The following is a 23,489-nucleotide window of genomic DNA, read 5'->3' as shown; positions in this document are numbered from 1 at the left end:
GTATAAAGGAATAACCTATACAGTGCAGTGGTCAAGTGTCCTCACAAATACATGATATGTGTGTTATCTCCCCTTTTTCACCACTGATCTAATGCTATTTTTATAGCAGACAAAGTGTACATATAAAAGCATCTGACCCCCATATTACTGCCTGAGATTGAGGATGTTTAATAATAGTAAAGAAAAATCTAGAGCATGCACAATAAAATATATCATAATATCAACATCGCTTTCGTTTATACATTTATTTGTTATACGTTTGGAGAGTCTGAATAGAGGATATTTGTGCAAGCTATGGAGGATCTGTAAGAGGCTTCATATTAATGATCCATGGTTCAAGCCATATCCTGTACACCTGGGGGAATGACGCATGTAAAACAAAGGCAATGCTTCCATTGTATGTTACAAGTCTGTTTAGTTAACAACACAACAGATTAAAGGTATTTATTTATTTTACTCATTTATATAGTGCCACTTATTCCACAGCCCTTTACAGATATCATTGACACTGTCCCCGATGGGGCTTACAATCTAGATTCCCTATCAGTATGTCTTTGGAATGTGTGAGGAAACTAGAGTACCTGGAGGAAACCCAAGCAAACACGGGGAGAACATATAAACTCCCTGCACATGTTGTCCTTGGTGGAATTTGAACCCTGGACCCGCAGCATGTGCACAACAATTCAGGAATGCCATTTATTAACATTGCTTTAATAATCCATTGCAGATTTATAGCATTTCCGCATGGAAAAAACACTGCGGAAATGCAACAAATCCGCAACATGTGCACATAGCCTTAATGTTACATTTGGAGAGAGATCAACAATAATAATGAAAGGAACACCATTCCTACTGTAAAGCACGGAGGTGGATTGCTGATGTTTTGGAGATGTGTGAGCTACAAAGGCACAGGAAACTTCATCAAAGTTGAAGGAAAGATGAATGCAGCACCTTATTAGCAAGTACTGGAGGCAAATCTGCAATCATCAGCCCAGCAGCTGCGCATGAAACGTACTTGGATGTTCCAACACGACAATGATCCAAAACACAAGGCCAAATCGACATGTCATTGGCTACAGCAGAACAAAGTGAAGCTTCTGGAGTGGCCATCTCAGTCTCCAGACCTCAATCCAAAACTACCACAAAAGACTTCAAGCTGTCATTGATGCTAGAGGGGGTAAACACGATATTAAGAAATGGGGTATGTAAACTTTTGTTCAGGGTCATTTGGATGTTTTGGGTTGTCATTTAAAAGAGAAAACACAGTCATTTGATAATAAATGGTTTCACCCAACCACTAACCCTGAGTGCAGAAAAAGTTTTGGTGTTATCATTCATATACCCTAAGCAGCTTCCGGTTGTAACAATTTCCGTCCAGTTGTAACCGGTGACGTCACCACACACACACATGCACATGTTAACCCTCAACACACCACACCGCCTCAACACACACTCCTCTCACCTTTCACCTCCACTCACGTCCACTCAGTCTTTCACTCCACATACGTTCCTTTCTCTCACTCCGTTTCTCATACTCACACCGTCATCGTCGCTGCCCCGACATCTTCCTCCGCCGCCGCGATCCTGGATCCAGACGTTCTCCAGGCCGCCGACATGTTCTTGGATTTCGTGAAATCCCGCGATATTCAAGATGGCGTCGCCACAAGAACATGTCGCTGGCGTGGACGACTCGGGATCCAAAAAGATGGCGTCGGCGAAATCTCGCGAGATTACGCCGACGCCATTTTGGATCCCGATGTCTTCCACGCCGGCGACATGCTCTTGCGGCGACGCCATTTTGGATCGGCGAAATCCCGCAATAGTCAAGATGGCGTCACTGCAAGAACATGTCGCCGGCGAGGACGACGTCGGGATCCAAAATGGCGTCGGCGAAAACTCGCGAGATTTCGCCGACGCCATTTTGGATCCCAACGTCGTCCACGCCGGCGACATGTTCTTCCGGCGACGCCATCTTGACTATCGCGGGATGTCACGATACTCAAGATGGCGTCGCCGCAAGAACGTGTCGCCGGCGTGGACAATGTCTGGATCCAGGATGGCGCCGGCGGAAGAAGATGTCGGGGATCGTGGCGCAGCAGTGATGACGGCGTGAGTATGAGAGACGGAGTGAGAGAAGGGGTCGTATGTGGAGTGAAAGAGTGAGTGGAGATGGTGAAAGGTGAGAGGAGTGTGTGTTGAGGAGTGTGTGTGTTGAGGGTTAACATGGCAAGAGGTGTGATGCTATCGCATCCTCCCGATGCGATAGCATCGGGCCATAATCTAGTCATTCATATTCTCTGAAGAAAGGCCAAGAAAGCAAAAATTCTGCCAGGGTGTGTAAACTTTTTAGCATAACTGTATACAGTGAGGCTATGTACAACCCTGCTGCATTTGGTTGAATCTGAGCAGAACATTTTGCCCTGTCCACTTCACAATTCTTCCAGCTGCTTCTGTCTTCAGTCACATCATCAATAAACACTAGTGACCAAGCACCACTGGAAGCCATGCATGCCCATGCCATCATGCTGCCTCCACCATGTTTTTCAGAGCTTTCTCTATACTTTCTTTTTCCCATCATTATTTTACACGTTGATCTTAGTTTCATCTGTCCAAATAATGCTATTTCACAACTGGGCTGGCTTTTTTTGGCAAAATTTAATTTGGCTGTTCTCGTTTTAAGGCTGACTAATGGTTTGCACATTGTGGTGAATCCTCTGTATTTGTTCTCATGAAGTCTTCTCTTTATGGTAGACTAAAGCCCCCGTTACACATAGCGATATCGTTAGCAATATCGCTGTAATGTCACCGATTTTGTGACGTAGCAGCGATATTGCTAGCGATATCGCTATGTCTGATACTTACCTCCGACCAGCTCCCCCGCTGCTCATCGCTGGTCGCGCGAGAACGTCCTGGACCATTTCTCGTCGGGCGATTCCTGCTGGGCTTCCTGTGGTGCCGACGGAGCGACGCGTGGACGCGGGCGGGAGGACGTCAGGATCGCCGCGTCTGACAGGTAAGTAGCGACCCCCGACCCCTGCTATGTCACTGGTGAGATCTGCCTGTGTGGCAGCTCACTAGCGACCACTTAGCGATGCACCAGCGATCCATATTGCTGTCGGGATCGCTGGTGCATCGCTAAGTGTAACGGTACCCTTAGATACTGTCACAATTGTCATGCAAATCTGGGAGTTCTGGAGGTAGAAGATCACTATTTATTGTGAATCGCAGATTTTCCATTTAGCCTGTGTATTTGGATCCCATATTAAATGAGTTTGGTTTCCTTTGGTGATGAAGAAGTTAACGACCCTTTCTATGCTTGGCAGAAACATGCAGCTCCATTTCAGCTGCTTCTGATCAGGTCGTTAACTCTTCCTATAAAACTTGGCCAGACCCTTTATGTCCTGTCGGTGAAAGCTCTGCTTCCTTGCTCTTAGGAGATGCTGTACTGAATAGGAGTTTGTTGTTGCTATTGGAGACTTATCTTCCTGTGCTGTGTGCTAAAGCTAAGTAGTTGAAGTTTGGAGTTGGATTTGTGGTGTTCTGTAAGTTGCTGTTGTACATGTGTGATTATCTCCTGATCCCTTTTCCCATTTAGTTTATTCCTCCCAGTCCCTATCCTCTTCCCTATTGTTGGTTAGTGCTTGTATATGATATAGGTTTTCTGTTATCCCTGTTTTGTCTTTGTGTCTGGTTTTCCTTTCATTTTTGTCCCATTCCTAATGGGGTGGGGAAGGGGACAGATTAGGGTTTTTACAGGTGCATAGTACAGTCAGAGACTCGGTCCTCTCTACCTATAAAAGTACCCCCAGGACAGGGATAGATAAGGTCCCAGCTCAAGGGACAGTTTGAGGTCCCTCTTCCTTACCGAAGACCGTCATAGCATGACAGATACTGAAACAACTACTTCTTGGAGCGTGTTCGTCGCTTGGGTGTGAAGGGGATTTTATTCATCAAGGAAAGGATTTTGCTTTCATACATCACTGTTGTCGATTGCAGACATTCAGATCTTTTTGAGTTACCAAGTTCACCACTGCACTCTTTTTTTGCAGAATCTATCAAACTGTTGATTTATCCAGTCCCAACATGTCTGCTATATTTCTGATGGATATATTTCTTTTTTCAGCCTAATGATGGCCTGCTTCTCTTCCATTGTGACCTCCTTTGACTACCTGTTGTTGATTCACAGCAACAGATTCCAAATGCAAATGCCACATCTGGAATCGGCTCCAGACATTTTACCTGCTTAATTCATGATGAATTAATAAAGAAAAGGCTCATGCAGCTCATTAAAGAGGTTTTTAAGATAATTGTAGTCCACTTAAAAAGAAGAATCTACATATTAACCAGTTCTAATTCTTAAATCCTTATTCCAATTAGGGTATGAATGCCCTAAAATTAAAGCTGAGTGTCTGCATGTTAAGATCATATAACTGTATATTGAATATGTTTTTGTTAACAGCTAAAATGCCAAAACTTCTGTCACTATCCAAATATTTCTGGACCTAACTGTATATCTTTATATATCGGTTCTATGTGGTTAGCATAAGCAGCCATAGCCACGAGATGGATGCCTGTTGCTACATCAGTTAAAACTGGTTTTCCCAATTGTATTCAGTTTAGTTATGAGTTAAGGTTTAATACTGGAAAATCTGTAACACTTTTGATTGCTGTTTTGGATTTTTTTACTGATTATTGACTGTGCATTAGAGATGACAGAATCTTTTGAAATTCCGACTCCAATTTTCTTGTTGCAGAGTACAGCTTTCAGCAGAATCATTCAGACAATGTGGAAGGATGAACTGTTTTGCTTTGGACTTATATCCATCATTACCTGTATCATCATAACATAGAGGATACAAAAGAGAAATAAAACAAAAGGAGCTAGAGAGGTCATACAATACAGTCTACAATGCAGTGCCAACTGCTGTCCGCTCAACACAGTCCCTCTTACACAGCTGCAGCTGTTGCATCTGCTTCATTAATTCCAGTGTTGTTTCCTATCGATAAGAAAGTGGACAACTTGTAGACCACTGGGCATCTGACAGCAACACCAAGAATCAGGCTCTGGTACCCTAAAAATGGGACTTTGCAGTCCCGACTTGAACAAAGTGGAGGTTCACATGATTGGCCTTCATTACATTCATTGTTTATGGAATAGTCCAGCACTGTACTGGGCTTTCTCCAACAGTTCCATAGACAATGAAAGGAGCAGAGGTCAAATAAACACATCACTAGTCCATTCGAGATGGAGTTGTAGAGTCATGTTCTTGCATGCTCCAGAGTCATATTCTCATGATCGCTGGCGCTTCCAATAGTCAGACCTTGAGTGATCAACTAGTTATCCCCTACCATTTAGATAACGTTTAACTCGTCAGCTCTGTATTTGCTTTTTGAGATTCATAGGCCTCTGATTTAACAAGAAGTTCTTAGACCACCATACAAATTCTATAACAGGAATGATGTACTCAACTACTCTATTTATACCATGGCTGTTCTGTTATGTATCAGCAGTAAAAAAAAGCAAAAACACCAGCACACAGGCAAAGATCCTTACCTGCCCAGGCCACAGAACAAATGCACTAACAAGGTGCAGAGGACCCAATAAGATGGCACAGGTGCAAAAATACCTGATGAGGCAGCCAGCCTACAATCAGGAAATGGCCGCTTGGTAGAATCTGTAGTGGCAGTGTTCATACAGAAAATGCAAAGCATCTGGCTGAACCTATTAATGACGCCCATACTATTAGATCAGGTGGGCCAGCCAGTGCTAAAAAAATGCATACCGTGTGAACAGAGGCCACAGTTTACAGAGCCATCTGGGCCCAGCTGCACCCTGAAAAGATAAAAAGTGCAAAGCATCTTTGCCTGTGTGCTGGTGTTTTTTTTTCTGTCTAAGGCTGGTTTCACATTTGCGTTTTTTTTCGCGGTAATTTAGCGCTAAATAGCGCATGCGTTTTTTTTCCCTATACTTTGCATGGGATGCGCTTATGTGCGCATACACATGCGTTTGTACGCGTTTTACCACGCATGCGTTTTTTTGCGGTATGTGCTCGGGCGCACAAAATGCAACTTGTTGCATTTTTTGTGCGTCCGATTTGCCTCAAAAAAACGCATGCGCGCGCAATGCGTTTTTTTACAGCAAGACACCCATTATAAGTCTATGGTGAGCATATGTGCGCATTGGCATGCTTATGTATGCGTTTTTGTGCACATGCGTTTTTTTTTTTACCATTAGTTTAGACAATGGAATTTAGGGGTTTGGGTAAAGTTAGGGTTAGTTAAGGGGGTTTAGGGTTAGGGTTAGGGTCAGGGTTAGGGTTAAGTATGGTTTGGTTAAGGGTTAGGGTCAGGGTTAGGGTTAGGGTTAGGGTTAGGGTCAGGGTTAGGGTTAAGTATGGTTTGGTTAAGGGTTAGGGTCAGGGTTAGGGTTAGGGTTAGGGTTAGGGTCAGGGTTAGGGTCAGGGTTAGGGTTAAGTATGGTTTGGTTAAGGGTTAGGGTCAGGGTTAGGGTTAGGGTCAGGGTTAGGGTAAGGGTTAGGGTTAAGTATGGTTTGGTTAAGGGTTAGGGTCAGGGTTAGGGTTAGGGTTAGGGTTAGGGTCAGGGTTAGGGTTAGGGTTAAGGTTAAGTATGGTTTGGTTAAGGGTTAGGGTCAGGGTTAGGGTTAGGGTTAGGGTCAGGGTTAGGGTTAGGGTTAAGGTTAAGTATGGTTTGGTTAAGGGTTAGGGTCAGGGTTAGGGTCAGGGTTAGGGTTAAGTATGGTTTGGTTAAGGGTTAGGGTCAGGGTTAGGGTTAGGGTTAGGGTTAGGGTCAGGGTTAGGGTCAGGGTTAGGGTTAAGTATGGTTTGGTTAAGGGTTAGGGTCAGGGTTAGGGTTAGGGTTAGGGTTAGGGTCAGGGTTAGGGTCAGGGTTAGGGTTAAGTATGGTTTGGTTAAGGGTTAGGGTCAGGGTTAGGGTTAGGGTTAGGGTTAGGGTCAGGGTTAGGGTTAGGGTTAAGGTTAAGTATGGTTTGGTTAAGGGTTAGGGTCAGGGTTAGGGTTAGGGTTAGGGTTAGGGTCAGGGTTAGGGTTAGGGTTAAGGTTAAGTATGGTTTGGTTAAGGGTTAGGGTCAGGGTTAGGGTCAGGGTTAGGGTTAAGTATGGTTTGGTTAAGGGTTAGGGTCAGGGTTAGGGTTAGGGTTAGGGTTAGGGTCAGGGTTAGGGTTAGGGTTAAGGTTAGTTAGGGTTTGGGTTAGGGTTAAGTATGGTTTGGTTAAGGGTTAGGGTCAGGGTTAGGGTTAAGTATGGTTTGGTTAAGGGTTAGGGTTAGGGTTAGGGTTAGGGTCAGGGTTAGGGTTAGGGTTAGGGTCAGGGTTAGGGTTAGTAAAGTCATGGTTTGGGTTAGTGTGAGGGGCCACGTAATGTTGGAAAAAAACGCAAACGCGGTAAAAACGCACTAAAAACGCATACAAACGCATAAAAACGCTGCGTTTTTTTCATGCATGCTCATAAAAATGCTTGAAAAAAAAGCAGCAGTTGTATGCTTTTGTATGCGTTTTTCAATGCGTTTTTTCGCGGGAAAAACGCACTGCAAAAAAAAGCAAGTGTGAAACAGGCCTAACTTAGTCTTTTTTGGTGTTTTTCTTGTTAGAGTAGGGACTTACAAAAATGGGGACCTTTGACGTAGGTCGCAAGCTTACATATTGTGGCCATAATATAAACTAATACCTCAGCATTCATATTTTTTCATATTAACACAAGTATATTGGATACTGTTGTGTATCATTGGCCTGGTGTGAAATGAACCCACTTAGTTGAGGAACTTACTTGGAAAGGTTTCATATTTTCAGACTTAACAGTGTAATGTTTATTCAGAGTAATCACCCAAAATAATCTCTTGTATTCATAATGGTATTTTATTTTGCAAAAACACAATGATCTTCCATTATGTAAAAATATTGTATTGTATTGTAATAGTCAGTGTATAAAACTATGAGGAGAAAACACATATTCACTAATGAACATCAAAATGAGTCACTAACAAGCTGTAATACAGAGATGCCTGTGTCTGGCAGAGCTGGCAGGGTCTGCAGGATTTCCCTTACTCTTGTCACCTAAACAATGCACACAGAACCACATGGCCTTGTTCTGAGGCATAAGATTATAGTCAAATTCTCTAATAGGCTTTTTGCTTTGAGAAGTATTTAACAAAGTTGGCAATTTAAAGGGGATATCTACAGAGAGAAGCAAAATGAAGGCGAAAATGTACCGTAATGCCCCAAAGTTGGGGATTACATTAATGTTTTTAATATTGTCATAGAAAATTTTAAAATCTCTATTACTCTGTATTGAAGGGGCATTCTCCTCCCTCCCATACAAATTTCCAGTGAGGAGGCAAACAGCTGACAATCTGACCCTCCTTTAATAGATTAAACAATAAACATAAGGAATCAGGAAATTACCTATAGTGTGGAGTGAACCAGCCTAATTAACATGCAGGAGCTCCTTCTGGGACCAAAAGAGGTTGTCTACTGGGCATAGAAAAGAGTTATAATTTGGACAGGTAATTTAGCCAAGGGAAGTCTTTTTAAAGGTTTGGACAATAATAGGGACCTGTGTTCACACATAGACACAGAAGTGGAAGAAGCCTTTTGTCCCCAGGAAATGGAATGTCATACATTTACACTAGAAACCTTTGTCCCTGTAAGGGAAATACTGCACCTGCAATAGATTGGATGCCTCCAATGGAAAAAATATGAATATTGGGGCTTGTATAAATCTGATAGTGCTAGACATACATTTTCAACTTCAGGGTTAATCGGGGAAGAATGTGTAAGTTTTCTCATAACTGTAACCCCTGCATATAAGCCACAAAGCCATAGTGGCCAGATAACTGACAACAGCCATGTCATATTTGATCTCTGGGGAAAGGTAAATCCTGATGGAAAATATGGCAGCAATCTCGAACTTCTGCGATCATCAGGATGAAGTTATCACATAAGTAGGAGATTTCATTAAATCCTGAAGAGCTGAGGATATCCCACAAACTAGCCCACGTATGTTCATCACCGTGGGGGGAGTTTGTAGGTGAAACTCAGATAGCGATAAAAGGTCAAAACACATTATGATCTTTGTTATTGTAGAGAGGAACACATCATCGTGTCTGCTCGAATCCTAGTTGCTGAACGTCCCCCAAATCGAAATGCTCTCCTTTGGGTAAGTTGACTCATCTCTGTGAGCAGCATAATAAGTTTCTTCCATTATTCCTTTTTATTTTATGTACTGTATATGCTGTATTGTTTTTGTCCCCTTTGTAAAATCTTTGTATATTTTTTGTAAACACTGCCTCGTTCTGGAATAAATATAAAATGTAATAGTTCTGTTCCTTTTGTTCTGTAAACCACCCCCCCGAAAGCCATAAGCTACCAAGACTACAGTAAGCCTGCACGAATATAAAAAAACAACTGCAGGTGGCAGCGAGTAGTCTGGGGTTATTGTGGAGTTCGCAGTGACTGTGAGGTATATACATATATTCCGTGCTTTGGAAACAGAGTTTTATATACCATATGCTCATTGTTAGCTTCTCCATAACCGACGTATTAGTGGAAACAACCTGTGACCTCCTTCATTAATCGTCGGTTAATTGTTTACATTGTGCAGACGATAGCGGGCAGCAGAGAGCTGTTCAACACTGAAATCACAGTGGGTGGTTATGCGTGACCTTCCTGGGCTGCAACATCTTGACAATTATGTTATATGTCCATGAAATATGCCTTAAATACTTGTATTATTGAACTGTTCTATTGTCACAAACTATATGGTTAACCTCACCACTAGAGTTGAGCGACTTTTGCTTTTTTAGGGTCGCGTTTCGTTTCGTGAAACCCGACTTTTCCAAAAGTCGGGTCGAGCAAGATCGTCCGATTATAGGGAAAAGTCGGGGTCGTCCCGAAACACGGAACTCAATGTAAGTCAATGGGGAATAAAAGTCGGCAGTGAGAGGAGGACAGGAAACACACCTACAGTGCCCATTTGAATGCCAAAAGAATCAATTCTTCTTACTTAAGCTTGTCAACCTTAATTAACTTCATAATACAAATTACGCACTGAAAAATGGGGGTTATTTGGCTAAATTTGTGGGGGGGAGGGCTGGCTGCAGGTTTTCATGTGCCCTGGGCGAAAGAGCGCCCCTTTAACACATACCACAACTCATCATGCTCCGATACGGCAGAGAAATAGCGGTATAGTACAATGAAAAATACCTCACTTTTTACATCTCATGACGAGGCCCATCTATTTCTCCATACAAAATCATTGGTCCCATATAATGTTTGAAACAGTATATGATGAGCTCCACATAATGCTACAGTATATGTTGGTCCCCATGGATGAAGCTCCACTGTCTTATGGGCCCAAGTAATGCTCCAAAAATAATGGGCCCAATTTCTACTGCTCTAGTGTATAATGGGCCCTGTAAATGCTGCTCCAGTGTCTGATGTCCACCTTTGGAATGTTCCAGTGTATGGTGGGCCCCATCTATCATTCTCCAGAGTATAGTGCTCCCCAAAAATTGCTGTCCCAAAATAGAAAACAATCAAATAAGTCTCCTCGCTAGGGAATCCCTGTACTTGTCTGGACAGGTGCTGTAGCTTGCTTAACAGCTCGCCAGCCGTTCTCATGCCCAGTATGGATTGCACGTGATTGCACAAAGGTTAGAAAGGGTACCGTATCCCTGGATAACATGTATGGATAGCGTACACATTCAAAATATATGTCTATACAGCATGAGGCAGGCTCAGACGGTGTTAGGCCCAGTATGGATTGCACGTCATTGCACAAAGGTTAGAAGGGGTACCGTATCCCCGGATAACATGTATGGATAGCGTACACATTCAAAATATATGTCTATACAGCATGAGGCAGGCTCAGACGGTGTTAGGCCCAGTATGGATTGCACGTCATTGCACAAAGGTTAGAAGGGGTACCCTATCCCCGGATAACATGTATGGATAGCGTACACATTCAAAATATATGTCTATACAGCATGAGGCAGGCTCAGACGGTGTTAGGCCCAGTATGGATTGCACGTGATTGCACAAAGGTTAGAAGAGGTACAGTATCCCCGGATAACATGTATGGATAGCGTACACATTCAAAATATATGTCTATACAGCATGAGGCAGGCTCAGACGGTGTTAGGCCCAGTATGGATTGCACGTCATTGCACAAAGGTTAGAAGGGGTACCGTATCCCCGGATAACATGTATGGATAGCGTACACATTCAAAATATATGTCTATACAGCATGAGGCAGGCTCAGACGGTGTTAGGCCCAGTATGGATTGCACGTCATTGCACAAAGGTTAGAAGGGGTACCGTATCCCCGTATAACATGTATGGATAGCGTACACATTCAAAATATATGTCTATACAGCATGAGGCAGGCTCAGACGGTGTTAGGCCCAGTATGGATTGCACGTCATTGCACAAAGGTTAGAAGGGGTACCGTATCCCCGCATAACATGTATGGATAGCGTACACATTCAAAATATATGTCTATACAGCATGAGGCAGGCTCAGACGGTGTTAGGCCCAGTATGGATTGCACGTCATTGCACAAAGGTTAGAAGGGGTACCGTATCCCCGGATAACATGTATGGATAGCGTACACATTCAAAATATATGTCTATACAGCATGAGGCAGGCTCAGACGGTGTTAGGACCAGTATGGATTGCACGTCATTGCACAAAGGTTAGAAGGGGTACCGTATCCCCGGATAACATGTATGGATAGCGTACACATTCAAAATATATGTCTATACAGCATGAGGCAGGCTCAGATGGTGTTAGGCCCAGTATGGATTGCACGTCATTGCACAAAGGTTAGAAAGGGTACCGTATCCCCGGATAACATGTATGGATAGCGTACACATTCAAAATATATGTCTCAGGAGGCAGGCTCAGACGGTGTCAGGCACAGTATGGATTTGACGGCCTAGATTACACAGCGGAGGAGCAGGGAGAGGTAAAGATTGCAAATGCTGGGGCCCTGGCCAAGCAAGGGGGGCCCACTCGTGGGCGTCGGTACTGGCACTGGGCCCCTCATAGTACAGCGGTGTGTCTGACGGCGGGTGTGCACCACCACCGTCAGAGACACTTGATTGCACTATGAGGGACCCTGTGTCAGTGCCCGCGCCCAAGAGTCGGCCTACCCACCTGTCCAGGGCAACGGCACTCGCACGGTGTCGTGCGCTAGGTGGTGACCCCGGCCATGGGGGGGGAGGCAGCACAGTTAGGGAGTTTTAGAAAGTGGCATATGTTGATGTTGGACATTCAACTGATGCAAAAGGCGAAATAGGTGAAGTACCAGGAAGAGGTGGACCAAAGCAAGCCATTTTTCTGTCACCCTATGTGTCATCAGGGGAAGGTGGGACAAAATCCTTGGAAACCCATGCGTGGTTCATTTTAATGAAGGTTAGATTATCCACATTTTGGGTTGACAGACGGGTCCTTTTTTCTGTCAGGATTGATCCAGCTGCACTGAAGACTCTTTCCGATAGCACACTTGCAGCTGGGCAAGCGAGCTCCTGTAAGGCATATTGGGCCAATTCAGGCCAGGTGTCCAGTTTAGCGGCCCAATAGTCAAAGGGGAATGACCTGTGTGGGAGAACATCGATATGGGAGGAAAAGTAGTTTGTAACCATAGTTGACAACTGCTGTCTCCTGTCACTTTCCATCGATGCAGTATTACCAGTTGTGTGAGCGGTATTTGAAAAATCAGTCCACAACATTGTCATGAAACCCCTGTCTCCAACGCCACTTCTGCTGTGTGCACCTCGAACACCTCTGCCAAGCTGCCCCCGGCCCGTACGGCTCGTGTGAGAACCATCACCGCTGCTGTGTGCTGGGAATGCCTCAAGCAACCGATTTACCAGAGTTGCTTGTTTATTAGCCAATATTAGGTCAAGGTTCTCCTGTGGCATGATGTTTTGTAATTTGCCTTTATAGCGTGGATCCAGGATGCTGGCCAACCAGTAGTCGTCATTGTTCATCATTTTGGCAATGCGGGGGTCCCTTTTTAGGATCTGCAAGGCATAATCTGACATGTGGGCCAATGTTCCCGGTGTCAATGATGCACTGCGAGTGCTGGTTGGAGGAGCACTTTCTGGCAAATCCACATCCCTCCTGTCACGCACAAACCCTGTACCAGACCTTGCCACGCCAACATTTTCACTTGCCCCACGAGATGCATCCTCCTCCCCTAAGTAATCATCCCCATCATCCTCCTCCTCCTCCTCCTCTTCTTCCTCCACCTCGTCCAGGAGAGGTCCCTGAGCAGACAATGGCTGAATGTCATCAAGGATTCCCTCCTCCTCTTCCTCCTCATCAACATTGGCTGCAGACGCCTGCTCCTTAAGGTGCGTCAAAGTTTGCATGAGCAGACGCATAAGTGGGATGCTCATGCTTAGGATGGCGTCGTCTGCGCTTACCAGCCGTGTGCATTCCTCAAAACACTGAAGGACTTTACAAAGGTCTTTCAGCATCGACCACTGCACGCCTGTCAACTCCATGTCTGCTCTCAAAGAGCCTGGCCGTGTATCCTCCCACAAATGCATTATGGCCTGCCTCTGCTCGCACAGCCGCTCCACCATGTGCAGGGTGGAGTTCCACCTTGTTGCAATGTCGATAATGAGGCGGTGGTTGGGAAGGTGGAGCAATCGCTGCAGCTTCTGCATACGAACGGAGAGTACAGGCGACCGGCGGATGTGCGCGCACAGTCTTCGCACCTTCTGGAGCAGGGCTGTTAACTCCGGATAATTTTTGAGGAAGCACTGCACCACCAGGTTCAAGGTGTGAGCCAAGCAAGGTATGTGGCTGAGTTTTGAAAGGGCTATGGCTGCCACAAAATTACGGCCGTTATCACTAACTACCTTGCCTGCCTCAAGATGTACACTGCCCAGCCATGACTCAGTTTGTCGCTTCAAGTACTCGGCCAGCACCTCGGCGGTGTGTCTGTCGCCCAAACACATCATCTGCAACACAGCCTGCTGACGCTTTCCACTAGCTGCTCGATAGGGGGACACATCGTGTGCAACAGTGGCAGCTGCAGATGGAGTGCTCGTACGACTGCGCTCTGTGGATGAGCTGTCGCTTCTGGAGGAGGAGGAGGAGGAGGGTCGAACGCCTACAGCCAACTGTTTCCTATACCGTGGGCTAAACAGCACTGTCCCACCACCGCTGTCCCCTGTGGACCCTGCATCCACCACATTAACCCAGTGCGCAGTGATGGACACGTAACGGCCCTGGCCATGCCGACTGGACCATGCATCAGTTGTGAGGTGCACCTTTCCGCTCACTGACTGCTTGAGTGCATGGACAATGCGGTCTTTCACATGATGGTGGAGGGCTGGGATGGCTTTGCGAGAGAAGAAGTGGCGACTGGGTAGGTCATAGCGTGGTACTGCATAGGCCATGAGTTCGCGGAAAGCTGTGCTTTCCACCAACCGAAAGGGCATCATCTCAAACGAGATTAGTTTGGCAATGTGGGCGTTCAAACCCAGTGTACGCGGATGAGAGACTGAGTACTTTCTTGACCTACTCATAGTGTCTGGGAGGGTGAGCTGGACTTGAGAGCTGCATATGGTGGAAGTAGCTGTGGACAGGGCGGACTGAGAGAGGGTTGATGATGGTGATGGAGTTGGTGTTCTTTCTGATGGCCTAGAATCAGTCTTTCGTTGATATAACAGTGGGATTCCCTGACTGCTGTGGCCTTGCAACGACACCTCAACATTTGCTGCTGTGCTAACCGGTGGGCTTACAGTGGGGGAAACAATGTAGCGTTGCTGACTACCTTCGTTGTGATCAGTTGCACATGTGGCACTTGAGGTTTGGTGTTGTGTCCACGCTTGCAAGTGCATGCTGGTTAAATGTCTAAGCATGCAACTGGTATTCAAATTTTTCAGATTTTTCCCTCGGCTAAAGGTCTTTGCGCACTTCTTACAGATAACCTTGGCCTGATCATGAGGATTTTGTTCAAAAAAGTGCCACACTGCACTCTTCCTACTTTGGCAGACATTTTGCTGCCTAGCACGCTGTGATCTTTTGACCCTCTGGACAAGCTGTCCAGCAACTCTTTTGATGTTTGGAACCTGTCTTTGGAGTGCTCCGGGCCTGCCAGATAACAGCTGTTGCGATGTCGATGTCTGCTGTGGATGCTCCTCATCTGAGCTATTGGAAGCAGCACCCTCTTCCCCCAATGGATGCCAATATGGGTCAACAACTGGGTCATCCATCACCTCCTCTTCTATGTCATGTGCACCTTTCTCTGTGTCACCGTGTATGGTGGTATAGTGTGCGGGAAGGGGCACCTGAGTCTCATCAGGGTCAAAATCTGGCTCTGTACACTGCGAGGACAATGTAGTGCTCTGAGTGAATGTACCAGCAGAATCATCCATCAGCGGCTGTGCATCAGTGCACTCCATGTCAGATTCATCTTGGCCTGGGTAATTCACCATTTGACTTGATAATCCAGGCATGGTATGTGAAAACAGCTCCATGGAGTAATCAGTAGTATGGCCTGCGTCATCCTTCAATCTTGGTTGGGGTGAAGGACACAAGGAAAGGTGTGGTTCATGAACATGAGCCTCCAATGACGACTCAGTGCTTTTACTTTTTACAACTGAAGAAGAGGAGGCGATAGAGCTGGAGGCTGAATCAGCAATGTAAGACAAAACTTTTTCCTGATGCTCTGCCTTTAAAAGCGGTTTGCCAACTCCTAGAAAACTAAGCGTTCGAGGCCTTATGTAGCCAGACGATGACGCAGGGTCAGCACCTCCTGCATTCGGTCCTATTTTGCTCTTGCCACTACCATCAGATCCACCACCAACACCATCATTACCAGCTGCCAACCCCCGCCCAATTCCACGGCCTCTTCCACCAGCCTTCCTCATTTTTGGCAGAAATGTAGACAAAATCCAACAAACTATATAGTAATGTAAAACAAGGTACAAGGTGTCTATAGGACAGGGGAGTTTTAGAATTTCTGCACACACTTGTGGACAGTGGACACTTGTGGATTGTGTGCGGCCCACTGATATCTGAGCGCTATGTGACACGCTCGATGGCACAGCTGCCTGTGACCAAAGTGACGAGAGGATAATGGAGATTTTGAATCTCTGCGTACACTTTTGGACACTGGACACTTGTGGATTGTGTGCGGCCCACTGATATCTGAGCGCTATGTGACACGCTCGATGGCACAGCTGCCTGTGACCAAAGTGACGAGAGGATAATGGAGATTTTGAATCTCTGCGTACACTTGTGGACAGTGGACACTTGTGGATTGTGTGCGGCCCACTGATATCTGAGCGCTATGTGACACGCTCGATGGCACAGCTGCCTGTGACCAAAGTGACGAGAGGATAATGGAGATTTTGAATCTCTGCGTACACTTTTGGACACTGGACACTTGTGGATTGTGTGCGGCCCACTGATATCTGAGCGCTATGTGACACGCTCGATGGCACAGCTGCCTGTGACCAAAGTGACGAGAGGATAATGGAGATTTTGAATCTCTGCGTACACTTTTGGACACTGGACACTTGTGGATTGTGTGCGGCCCACTGATATCTGAGCGCTATGTGACACGCTCGATGGCACAGCTGCCTGTGACCAAAGTGACGAGAGGATAATGGAGATTTTGAATCTCTGCGTACACTTTTGGACAGTGGACACTTGTGGATTGTGTGCGGCCCACTGATATCTGAGCGCTATGTGACACGCTCGATGGCACAGCTGCCTGTGACCAAAGTGACGAGAGGATAATGGAGATTTTGAATCTCTGCGTACACTTGTGGACAGTGGACACTTGTGGATTGTGTGCGGCCCACTGATATCTGAGCGCTATGTGACACGCTCGATGGCACAGCTGCCTGTGACCAAAGTGACGAGAGGATAATGGAGATTTTGAATCTCTGCGTACACTTTTGGACACTGGACACTTGTGGATTGTGTGCGGCCCACTGATATCTGAGCGCTATGTGACACGCTCGATGGCACAGCTGCCTGTGACCAAAGTGACGAGAGGATAATGGAGATTTTGAATCTCTGCGTACACTTTTGGACACTGGACACTTGTGGATTGTGTGCGGCCCACTGATATCTGAGCGCTATGTGACACGCTCGATGGCACAGCTGCCTGTGACCAAAGTGACGAGAGGATAATGGAGATTTTGAATCTCTGCGTACACTTGTGGACAGTGGACACTTGTGGATTGTGTGCGGCCCACTGATATCTGAGCGCTATGTGACACGCTCGATGGCACAGCTGCCTGTGACCAAAGTGACGAGAGGATAATGGAGATTTTGAATCTCTGCGTACACTTTTGGACAGTGGACACTTGTGGATTGTGTGCGGCCCACTGATATCTGAGCGCTATGTGACACGCTCGATGGCACAGCTGCCTGTGACCAAAGTGACGAGAGGATAATGGAGATTTTGAATCTCTGCGTACACTTTTGGACACTGGACACTTGTGGATTGTGTGCGGCCCACTGATATCTGAGCGCTATGTGACACGCTCGATGGCACAGCTGCCTGTGACCAAAGTGACGAGAGGATAATGGAGATTTTGAATCTCTGCGTACACTTTTGGACACTGGACACTTGTGGATTGTGTGCGGCCCACTGATATCTGAGCGCTATGTGACACGCTCGATGGCACAGCTGCCTGTGACCAAAGTGACGAGAGGATAATGGAGATTTTGAATCTCTGCGTACACTTGTGGACAGTGGACACTTGTGGATTGTGTGCGGCCCACTGATATCTGAGCGCTATGTGACACGCTCGATGGCACAGCTGCCTGTGACCAAAGTGACGAGAGGATAATGGAGATTTTGAATCTCTGCGTACACTTTTGGACACTGGACACTTGTGGATTGTGTGCGGCCCACTGATATCTGAGCGCTATGTGACACGCTCGATGGCACAGCTGCCTGTGACCAAAGTGACGAGAGGATAATGGAGATTTTGAATCTCTGCGTACACTTTTGGACACTGGACATTTGTGGATTGTGTGCGGCCCACTGATATCTGAGCGCTATGTGACACGCTCGATGGCACAGCTGCCTGTGACCAAAGTGACGAGAGGATAATGGAGATTTTGAATCTCTGCGTACACTTGTGGACAGTGGACACTTGTGGATTGTGTGCGGCCCACTGATATCTGAGCGCTATGTGACACGCTCGATGGCACAGCTGCCTGTGACCAAAGTGACGAGAGGATAAGGGAGATTGGATTGCTTTTAAAAAAGCAGTTTGCGGAGCAGTGGGTAAACAGCAATGCCAGCGTGTCAGTAAGCCTTAAAAGGCAGCCCAACAACCAACACCACTGATACACCACAATATAGCCTCCCCTTGCACTGCACACACAGTGACTTGTGTGTTGTGCAGGCCAAATCACTAGCAGCAGAAGCAGTTTTTTTGTCTTCTTCCCTGCCTAACGCTCTCCCTACAGAATCAGCAGCAACCTCTCCCTATACTAAGATCGGCAGAAGTAAGATGGCGGTCGGCGTGCACGCCCTTTTATACCCCCTGTGACGCCCACCAAAGCAAGCCAATCACTTGCATGCCCTTCTGAAAGATGGTGGTGACCCGTGCCTATGTCATCACGTTGCCCACAGTGTCCGTGGATCCTGATTGGCTGAAAAAGAGCGCAAAACAAACTTTTGAAACGCGACTTTGGCGCGTAAGTCGCCGACCTCGTGGCCGACCTCATCCTAGGGTCGGGTTTTGTTTCATGAAACCCGACTTTGCTAAAAGTCGGGGACTTTTGAATTTTTTCGACCCGTTTCGCTCAACTCTACTCACCACTTAGCTGGCTGTTAGGGAATAGTTCCATGGATAGAGCCTAGTTTATACTGTATAATACTGCAAACCTAGTTGCTAGTTTAGAGTAGTAGCAGTGAGGCAGCTACAGAAAGATGCAAGGAGAATAGCTCGGCCTTGTTCCAGTAGGCCAACATGGCAGAACTATCATAAGAAAATGTAGCACAGCTATGTCTGATTACTCCTCAATCCCAGCTGTGCACGATTCAGAGGCCCCTATGGAAGGGCCAGGAAGGTAATGAATCAGATTATGCAAACGGTCACAAACCTATCTATATACATAAAATTGAGTGTATGTATGTATATATGTGTGTGTGTATCAAACCACGCCCACTCCACATAGCCACACTCACTCCACGCGCAAAGCCCCGTATAATAAATATCTAATATATATATAATATCTAATCTAATATACATGTTTATATATAAAATATCTAATATATACATTTCATAGGCACATCTTCTTGACCACAGCAGGTTTCACTGCCTGTGTTGCCCATAGCAACCAATCACTAAACACCTTTAATTTCACCAGAGCTGTTTAAAAGATGAACGCTAAGCTGTGACTGGATGCTATGAGCAACAGTTTTCCTTGTAGACAGTTGTGGTAACTGAGGCCTATTATTCTTATCACTTCTACAGTGTTATCGTCCTTCTCTAAAACTAAAAATAACACAATTTATTACCATGATGACACAGACCACCCTCTGACACAGACTACAATTGCTTTAATTTTTCAGATGAGCCAAAGTGTAAGAATCGGGTGTTCATGTAATGCTGCATGAACCAGTTATCATCTTAAGTATGTAAAAATACAGGTACAGAAGGCTATTAAATGCATAAAGCATGTGAGAACATGATGCGAGGAACCTGGTTATGGTAAGATATTTTGAATGGGCAACACAGGGATAGTTAGGTTGATGCTTTGAGATGGTAGGCCAGTCTGAACAAATGCGTTTTTAAGGCACTCTTAAAACTGTAGGGATTGGGGATTAATCGTATTAACCTGGGTAGTGCATTCCAAAGAACTGGTGCAGTACATGAAAAGTCTTGGAGAAGGGAATGGAGGTTCTGATTATTGAGTATGTTAACCTCAGGTCATTAACAGAATGGAGATGTTTCTCTGTTTTACATACATTTTATTTAATGTAATTTCTCTAATGTCTCCTAGGTCACGCCGTGATTTTCCTCTTATTTCTCTGCTACTTACCTAATAAACACATTCCAGCGATGAGTCATCTTGTATTCATGAGCTTGGACCGCCTTCCACACCTCCTCCTTCCTGTTTGCATTCCACACTAGTGTTCCACCGGGTGCTTCTGCTCTGATGAGTCACAGTGACACACTTCCGGTAAGCCGGCCACCTGCGCTCCACCAGCGTTCCACTGAGGTCATTTCCAGCGCACTATGTCCAGTCTTCATACTATATTAGAGCATACTGATTCACCGTACATGTTAGGCCGCCTTTCTACTGGCATTTTTTTCATTACCACGCAGGGCCTGTACATCTGGACCTCTGTCTTCCTCACATACTGGGTAAGGTACTCTTTTCATTATGACCAACGCTTTTATTTGATATATACACTTGCGATTATGGAAAGGTCCACACTTAATATCATAAAATGTAAGTTTATTGGTATTAATAATTACATATAACGAAAAACAGTGGACAGGTAGGGGTACAGGGACAGTATAGTGTCATGACCAAAACAAATGGGCACAGCAGCAAAGGGGGCTGGAAAATGGAAAGCCAGTCTGTACCATACATTGCTATATTGTGATTTTGGGACCTTTTTTCATGGCCCGAGTATATATTCTGTATTATATATTATATATTCTATGTATACGAAGCGGTGATTCCTTTGGTGTTATTGCTTATATGATATTATGTTTTATTTTGGACATTGTATACTCTTATGTACATCTCTATGCAATCTCAGTAATTTCTTATGGCCATATATTGACAGACTTATATTCCCATTGTGTTATTATTATCAGCACTTCTCTAGCATTCCCTGAGGCTGCGCCGCTGGTGTGGCGCATGCGCGTTCGGTTCCCCCGCTCCCGTGCTGCCTTCGGCGTCTCCCAGCCTCAGTGGTTGCCATGGTGCTCCCCTGTGGCTTGACGCTGACGCCGCTCGTGACCGCGGCTGCTGCGAACGCGGATGCGTCACTTCCGGTCAGATGGCGCCGCCACTTCCGGTTTCTCCGGTATTTAACTGGCATTTTCATTTCATGAGCTATGCCCCCTGATGAAGGATTAACCCTCTGAAACACGCGTCGGGGTGGGTGCTTGGATTCTGGAAGCCGCTGGGTGTTGTCCTCAGGTATATCATATTTGGTTTTATACCATTATTGTGGCGCCACCTATGGTCAATCTGCACAATTATGTGAGTGCCATATTTTCTAGATATTTCTATTTGAGGACATAGTGGATTTGTGTATACATTATTATATTATTAAACTATCACATCAGACTGGCTTTCCATTTTCCAGCCCCCTTTGCTGCTGTGCCCATTTGTTTTGGTCATGACACTATACTGTCCCTGTACCCCTACCTGTCCACTGTTTTTCGTTATATGTAATTATTAATACCAATAAACTTACATTTTATGATATTAAGTGTGGACCTTTTCATCGCTTTTTCTGGAGCTTTGCTCATGTTTTCTGTGCCTTAGTATGCGATAGGTCATATTTATCCTTATGTGTTTTCCCATATATATTGGATTATTATGTACAATGGGATGACAATTGTCATTAGCATGCAATTAACTTGCGATTATGGGTGGCAATTACATGGGTGATCTGTTGTTTTCAGATTCCCTCATATCTGCATTTTCTCTATGGGTCCTATCCTATTAACATAATCCGATTAACATAATCCGGGAAGCAAACTGTTTTATTCCCCCTCTATGGTGGCAACAGGAGTGTAACAATGGTATTGTTGTTATTTTTGATGCATGTTAGGCATATGTACTGTAACTTGTATGATCTCTGTAATAGTCACAATGATGACACTTATTAGCTAAGTTCCAGCAGTCTGTTATTTACTCACCTAATGACTAAGGTAATTGAATTTACATCATTGTATATACTAATTCAGCCACCTCTTACTAGAAACTTGTCCTTTCTATATTTTTGCCTTATATTGTCATTTTTTTACATGCATGAAATGTACATTGTTGATCTATATCACCTTGTGGCAATTTATTATTTTTATATATATACTTGTTTTTTCTATTGTTTCTAGTCTGATGAAGGTCAAAGAAAAGACCGAAACGTTACATATACAGTGGGGCAAAAAAGTATTTAGTCAGTCAGCAATAGTGCAAGTTCCACCACTTAAAAAGATGAGAGGCGTCTGTAATTTACATCATAGGTAGACCTCAACTATGGGAGACAAACTGAGAAAAAAAAATCCAGAAAATCACATTGTCTTGTTTTTTTTTTCATTTTATTTGCATATTATGGTGGAAAATAAGTATTTGGTCAGAAACAAAATTTCATCTCAATACTTTGTGATATATCCTTTGTTGGCAATGACAGAGGTCAAACGTTTTCTGTAAGTCTTCACAAGGTTGCCACACACTGTTGTTGGTATGTTGGCCCATTCCTCCATGCAGATCTCCTCTAGAGCAGTGATGTTTTTGGCTTTTCGCTTGGCAACACGGACTTTCAACTCCCTCCAAAGGTTTTCTATAGGGTTGAGATCTGGAGACTGGCTAGGCCACTCCAGGACCTTGAAATGCTTCTTATGAAGCCTCTCCTTCGTTGCCCTGGTGGTGTGCTTTGGATCATTGTCATGTTGAAAGACCCAGCCACGTTTCATATTCAATGCCCTTGCTGATGGAAGGAGGTTTGCACTCAAAATCTCACGATACATGGCCCCATTCATTCTTTCATGTACCCGGATCAGTCGTCCTGGCCCCTTTGCAGAGAAACAGCCCCAAAGCATGTTTCCACCACCATGCTTTACAGTAGGTATGGTGTTTGATGGATGCAACTCAGTATTCTTTTTCCTCCAAACACGACAAGTTGTGCTTCTACCAAACAGTTCCAGTTTGGTTTCATCAGACCATAGGACATTCTCCCAAAACTCCTCTGGATCATCCAAATGCTCTCTAGCAAACTTCAGACGGGCCCGGACATGTACAGGCTTAAGCAGTGGGACACGTCTGGCACTGCAGGATCTGAGTCCATGGTGGCGTAGTGTGTTACTTATGGTAGGCCTTGTTACATTGGTCCCAGCTCTCTGCAGTTCATTCACTAGGTCCCCCCGCGTGGTTCTGGGATTTTTGCTCACCGTTCTTGTGATCATTCTGACCCCATGGGGTGGGATTTTGAGTAGAGCACCAGATCGAGGGAGATTATCAGTGGTCTTGTATGTCTTCCATTTTCTAATTATTGCTCCCACAGTTGATTTCTTCACTCCAAGCTGGTTGGCTATTGCAGATTCAGTCTTCCCAGCCTGGTGCAGGGCTACAATTTTGTTTCTGGTGTCCTTTGACAGCTCTTTGGTCTTCACCATAGTGGAGTTTGGAGTCAGACTGTTTGAGGGTGTGCACAGGTGTCTTTTTATACTGATAACAAGTTTAAACAGGTGCCATTACTACAGGTAATGAGTGGAG

This window comes from Dendrobates tinctorius, unplaced genomic scaffold (genome assembly GCF_039654945.1).
Source record: "Dendrobates tinctorius isolate UK_male_01 unplaced genomic scaffold, ASM3965494v1 ptg000075l, whole genome shotgun sequence".
Taxonomy (NCBI): domain Eukaryota; kingdom Metazoa; phylum Chordata; class Amphibia; order Anura; family Dendrobatidae; genus Dendrobates; species Dendrobates tinctorius.
The sequence above is the reverse complement of the archived record's forward strand: the minus strand, read 5'-3'. Positions refer to the sequence as shown.